At 53.2% G+C, this 6,320-nt stretch overlaps 1 non-coding gene across 1 annotated transcript; it reads right to left on the bottom strand.

The window, feature by feature from the left end:
• Positions 1-5,280: 5,280 nt before the first annotated feature.
• Positions 5,281-5,386, bottom strand: LOC146798358 (U6 spliceosomal RNA). Its single transcript, XR_014969348.1, has one exon. It is a non-coding gene; the product is annotated as a U6 spliceosomal RNA (small nuclear RNA).
• Positions 5,387-6,320: the final 934 nt, after the last annotated feature.

The raw sequence follows: 6,320 nt of genomic DNA, 5'->3' as shown, positions 1-6,320 counted from the left end.
CCCAGAATCACAGGATGTGGACGCGACCCTGAGGCTCGAACCCTGGTTTGCAGCACCAAAGTCGTCAGTCTAGCCGACGGACGGGGGCGGTGCTAGGGATCAAGGGTGTGCTTGGTTGGAAGAGTGAAAATAATTTTAGACTGCATTCAGCTTGTAGGCGCTTTTTGGACACCATGCCCGACATATAAACAGCCTGTAGATTTATAAACAAAAACATTCATTCATTCATAGTGATGAATGAGCCTGCCCTTGGAAGGCAACCAGATAAATTAATTAACCTAGTCAGGTATTATCTTTGCAATATCGCTTCATTTCTAACATGCCTTCTTCATTCATGCAGAAGTGCATTCATTCGCCCATTCACTTTTATTTGCTCGCAGATGCGCACCACGCGCACCCCTCCTGCGCCTCTAGCATTTAGCAGCGTGCTTTCCGTGGGCCCGCCCTCCGCTATCAGCCGCTCCGCTCAGCTGGTGGGGCCTGCCTCTCTCCCCTCCTCTTCCTCCGTCCAGTAGCAACAGACGTGCAGCCAATCGGCTTGTCTCCCCCCCTGAGAACCGAGCGGTGACTCATCGTCTCAAACGGGCATGCTGATATCATCCTTCTGTTTTGTTCATTCCTACATACAACAACAGATAGGCCCCTGCCCCGGGTGGCTTTGCATGTGCTGATGTAATTACTTTTGTTTTAAAAACATGAGTAATGCAGAAAAGAAGACGCATTTTTTGCCGGTGACAGCGGAGGCAGTTGCGTCGTCCTCAGCACCACTCGGCTGACTGGTGTAACCGAGGCCGCTCAGCATTTGCACTACATTGATTCAGAGAGAAAACGCCTAGAGTATGAGATACAGAGCGGAAGGCGCTATTGAGAAAAATATATGCCGGTGCCTCGCCGCCACAATGATTTGAAGCATTTCTATACCACTTTCCTACTGTTTGAAGCCCAGAAGCATTTTCTGGCTGCATTCAGGGCCGGTTCGAGGGCGGTGCGACCGCACCTGTCCCTGCATTCGGGCGGGGGCGTCTGTTTGAAAGTATATTGTGGATTTAAAAGCCCCTGCTGGCCTCAAGCGATTTTCAGGCAACAATAAAAATGTCAAGATAACTTCAGTGATTAATATTCTTAATTAGAGATCAGAGTGTTTTTCTAGTTTTGATTCATGGTAAGTTAGCACAGAGGGGTTAATATGCCTGTTGCAAAGAACTTGTACCACGCAGATCATAATGTGCATATAATGTAAATAGTTAAGTGGGTTACTGCTTTCGTCAGAGAGATCCTTTTGTTACTTGCAGTTTATAAGTTACAATCCTAATATAGAACAGTGAGTTCTTAACTGTCATCAAAAACTGTAGACAAACTGCAAGGTATAAATTAGAGAGCTATGTTTTTTTCTCCAATCTTTCATTATCCTAATGTGTCAATAAGGGTTAATTTGGATAGAAATCAATTCTGATTATTAAAGAGAACCACCAACTATGGTGTTGCGTTTTTAAATTCTGAGTTTGTGCTTTTCCAGACCAAGTACTATTAACCTATACTACCTACCAGTATGGATGTCATACGACTCCTACACCTTGTAGTCCTCTGTCGTATGTAATATTTCTGATACACTGATTTACACATGTATGATTGATTGTCTCTGATTAATGCTCTATTACTTACCGGTAATCTTCATTACTCCGGGTCCCGTTGTCCTCGTCCCATTCATTACTATGTGGAGATAACCATCTCCCGACAGAAAAAAAGGATCAGAAGAATGCTGGGACACTAACCCCGCCCCTCCCACCAGGAGTACATAAGGGGTACTTACCCAGCATTCCGCCTGAACAACCAAGCTCACAACAGGAAGGCCGGCCGTTCGGGAGGGAAGGCGGGTAGTATGAATGGGACGAGGACAACGGAACCCAGAGTAATGAAGATTACCGGTAAGTAATAGAGCAATACCCCCAGGTCCCTTATGTCCTCGTCCCATTCATTTCTATGTGGAGAATACCAAAGCAGAAAAGCCGTCCTTCCCAAACAAAACAGAAGCCAACCCAGGAAACCACACCAAGGTAGCAACCGCAAAAAGAAGAACCGTCAAAAACCCAGGCAGAGCCCCCGACAAGAGGGAGCCCCACAAACCCAGGACGCACCCAACAAAACAGCGGGAGAACAGTCAGACGACCAGACCGTACAGCAGGAACACCCCACAGCCAAACAGAGAAGGGGAGAGCACGGACACACAAGCCATCCGAGGCAAGAAGGAAACAACAGCGAGGAGGTTACCCAAAGAGAAAGGCCAAGAGCCACCAGGCCAGCAAGCCAGAACCGGGCAACAGGAGCCAATCCCAGGCACAGAGAACCCATGCCAGCCGAACAAAGGCCCCTAAAGAAAAAAAACACCCAGGGGATAAGAGAGCCAGAGAAACGCAAATCGCCAACCAAAAACAACCAAAGTCGTCTCCGGAGAAAAAAGGCAGAGAAGCCCACCAAGGGCAGGACCAAACCAGAAGAGAAGGGAAACAAACCACCCGACCCCAGAGAGACCAGAGGACAACCCCCGGAACCCCAGAAAAGAGCAGCAGGCCCCATGAGAAAAAGGCCAGCAGCAGCCAACAGACCACCAGCACCCAGCCCGGAAAGCGAGAAAAAGCCCACGGACAGGGAAAGAGGGAAAACCAAGGCACCGGGGAAGGAAGAACAAACCTGGAAGCCAACCCACCAGGCCCGAGAGACCAGGAAACAAGTCACCAAGGGAACCAGCACCTCCAGGAAGCCCGAGCAGCAAGAACCGACAAGGGCAACCAACCAGGACAAAAAGACCCGGAAAAACAAGGAGGAAAAGGGAACAGGACGAACCCCAGAGCACAGCTCCAGTAAATGCCCCAACCACAAACCGGAGGAAACCGGAGCAGGAAGCAACAGCCCGAAGAAGGCACACCCCGAACTCCAGAGAAGGAGATCAACCGGACGGTCAAACGACCCAGAGAACCCAAGACCAAAGCAAGGGAACCCTAAGGGAGCCAACACCAACAACAGACAAGCCCAACCAGAGACAGGCCAGGCAGAGACGACCCCAAAAAGCCCAAGCAGAAGGCAGGGCAAAAATACAGAGGCCAGCAAGACAGAGGGCCAACAACCCCCTAGAGGACCCGAAGGAGCGGGTCAGGCCCAAACATCACAGCATGAAACCCCAACTCACAAGGGGAGAGGAAACAGAAAAACAACCAAAGACACAGCCGGGAAGCCGAAGCCAAGCAACCCACATGACCAGAAGGACCCGAAGGCCCAACCCAAAGCCGGGGAAAGGCCAAAGAAGGCAAAGCCCCAGCAGAGCACAGGCCAGATAGCAAACAGCCTCGACGTCGCCCAAACAAAACCCAAGAGGAGGCAAGCAGGGAAAAGAGGAGCGGGTGACAGACCCAAACAGGCACAGCCAGAACCAAGAGGCCACAATGGCAGGAACACACCACACCGCAAGGACCGGCACTCGACAGCAGAGGGACCAGCCCCCCCACAGGCAGAAAAGACACCCGCAAAGAAGTGCCAGGCAACCCAACGAACCTCCAACACAGCCCCAACAGGCAGGCCAGGACCGCAGCAAGAGCGCAACCAGGCAACCCCGAGCAGGTCACACCAAACAGAAACCAGCAGACCAGCCAAGAACAGGAGCCACAGGGAGGAAGGGCGAAGGCAACAGGCAACCACAAGCAGCTACTGCCGAAGGCCAAGCAGAAGCAACCACAAGCCAGCAGACCAGGAGCAACCGAAACACGGCCCCTGGAGCAACATGAGTACCGGGAAAAAAACCAGAGGCAAAACACCGGCAAAAAGAACCACCAGAAAGGGCAGGGACAACACCCCTCCCCCCCACAGCGAACCAAGCTGGAGAAGGACACCACAGGCCAGAAGAGCCCCAGCGGAGGCGAACCTAACACGGGGAATCCATCCAGGCATCGAACACCGCCCACCCAGCAGCACCACTGATACCAGACGAGATCAGAAGAAGCAGGGAGGAAAGGCCGAAGGAAGAAGCACAGCCAACAGCCAAGAGGCCAAACACAAGACACCACAGGGGAATCAAAGATCCACCGAGGAACCAGAGCAGACGAGGCGCCCAGAACGCCACGCAGCAGCGAGGCCCAGAGAGGATCGACCAAGGGAACCCAAGCACATCGGCAAGGGAAACAGACCCCAAAGCAGGCCAGACCAGCACCACAGCCCCGCCAAGAACCAGCAGCCGGGGGAAGCAGAAAAACAGGAACCCAACCTCACCCAGAAACCCGGGTGACCCTACCCAGGAGAGAAGCCAGTCCCAGGGAAAAAAGGCCAAAGGCAAAAACCCCGGAAGCCAGGACAGCAACATCCAGGCCCAGGACATAGCCAAGGAGCCCCAGCACCAAGCCCAAATGTCAGGGCCAGCAGACAACCAGGGCAAAAAGCAGCACAAACCAGCGTGACCCGCACCTGCTGACAGGGTCCGGGGGGCCGCATGCCCATCTCCCGGACTAGACCACCTTCGCGCACACCTCTCCCTCTTGGGATTCTGCTGGGGGGAAAGGATCCCACCCGCCAGGGCGGGAGGGCTCGCCGGAGGGGTGGAGCAAGAACCACGCAGAAGCGCAGGAATAGGCAACACGGAAAGGGACCCTGAGAGGCAGAACAGCAGCAGGATGACAGAGACAACAACCTGGCACCGCAGCCAAAAGCACATCCTCCAGGAGAAGCAACAGGCAGAGACCCACAGAGGCACCGGGGCACAGAGCACCACACCAGAGACACAGGGAAGGCCAAGGCCAGGCCAGGGATGCTGAGGGGAAACCCCAAAGAAAAGGACCAGAGAAGGACCGCAGCATACAGGAAGAGAGGTAGCCACAACAAGCACCACCCCCCGTAAACACGGAATGGGGAAAGCAGAGTACCCACCAGAACACGGAAGGACACAGCCCCCGCAAACCCGGAGAGGAGGACGGGACACCACCAGGAACAAGGCCCCTACCCCAACAGACAACCCAAGGCAGCCACGAAAGCAACACCAGAGCCGAGAAGAAACAGCACTGTCCCGATGGTCAAGGTGAAGAACGCAGAGCAAACAACCCAACACGAGAAACAGAACTGCAACACAGTCGGAGCCAATGGCACAAAGGAGGCAGAACACAGGACCCGAGCAGAGCCCAACAACAAACCCCAGCCCCGCCCTCATGAACCTGCCAAACAAGAGGAAAAGGCAGCCGCCCAAGGAACAGGAAGCAAAAAGACCCTGCCTGACCACGGCAACATCGACAGACACCCTGCCAGTTAAACATGGAACGCTTCACAAATTGGCGTGCCAACCTACCTCAGGGGCCATGCGAATCTACTCCGTATCAAAATGCAGGAGAAGAAAAACTCACCACACAGAAAGTAATTGGAGAGCAGAACGCCACCCGGGAGACTGAGTGAAGAGCAGCAAAAGAAAATCAGCTAAACCGGGGACTCTGCGCTGAAAGCGTGTCCCAGGCCAGAATCCACGGAAAACATGAAGCACACAACCGAGTGACACGGTGCAAAGGCGCGAGTGCATGCCTCAAAGCCGCAACCCAGTGTGGCACAAGAGTAAGCACATACATCAGGGATCACACAAACACTTTACATACCACACAGCAAGTGCAGTACACAAACATGGGAAACAAGTGACGAGCCCAGAATCACACGATCCCGAAGCAAGGGCACTGACCGGGACAACAAACATGGGACTCCAGGCCCCAAGTCCGGCAGCACCATGAAGCACTACACCAAAGGAGCCGCTGGAAACACTGCGCCCCTCAAGCTGGACAGGAGGCAGTATCCAGACCAGCCATGGCGCAGACTCGCACCAACAAGAAAAGCGCAGCACAAGTGACACAGCCCCTCACATGACAAGAGAATAACTGCGAGAAGGGAACATGCGAGGGCAGAAGCGGGGACACAGCCCAGTGGCAGAGCGCAAGCTCTGCAAGGAAGAGGACCCGGGAACAATCCCCGGCATCTCCAGGAGTCCCCATCGCCCATCCCGGCTGTATTAGAAGAAGTCAAACCTGTCATCGCGAAGAAGGAAAACCCAACGCCGCACAGAAAATGCTCCGCAGGCATGAGGCTCAATCCCTGGCAATCCCAGAACCCTGCCATGCGCATCTGGAAGGGAGGCATCTAGTTCAGGTGTCTCCAAACTTTTCTGTAATAAGAGCTATTTCCATTCAATGAAAATCATCCTGAGCTACTAATATTATTAGCATTCTAATAGCGACCACTGCAAGAAAAATGACATTAGTGGCTTACCATATGCAAGATTACCAGCAGGGATCACCTCAGTTCAGCAG

The sequence above is a fragment of the Triturus cristatus genome, chromosome 9 (genome assembly GCF_964204655.1).
Source record: "Triturus cristatus chromosome 9, aTriCri1.1, whole genome shotgun sequence".
NCBI classification, from domain to species: Eukaryota; Metazoa; Chordata; class Amphibia; order Caudata; family Salamandridae; genus Triturus; species Triturus cristatus.
The sequence above is the reverse complement of the archived record's forward strand: the minus strand, read 5'-3'. Positions and strand labels throughout refer to the sequence as shown.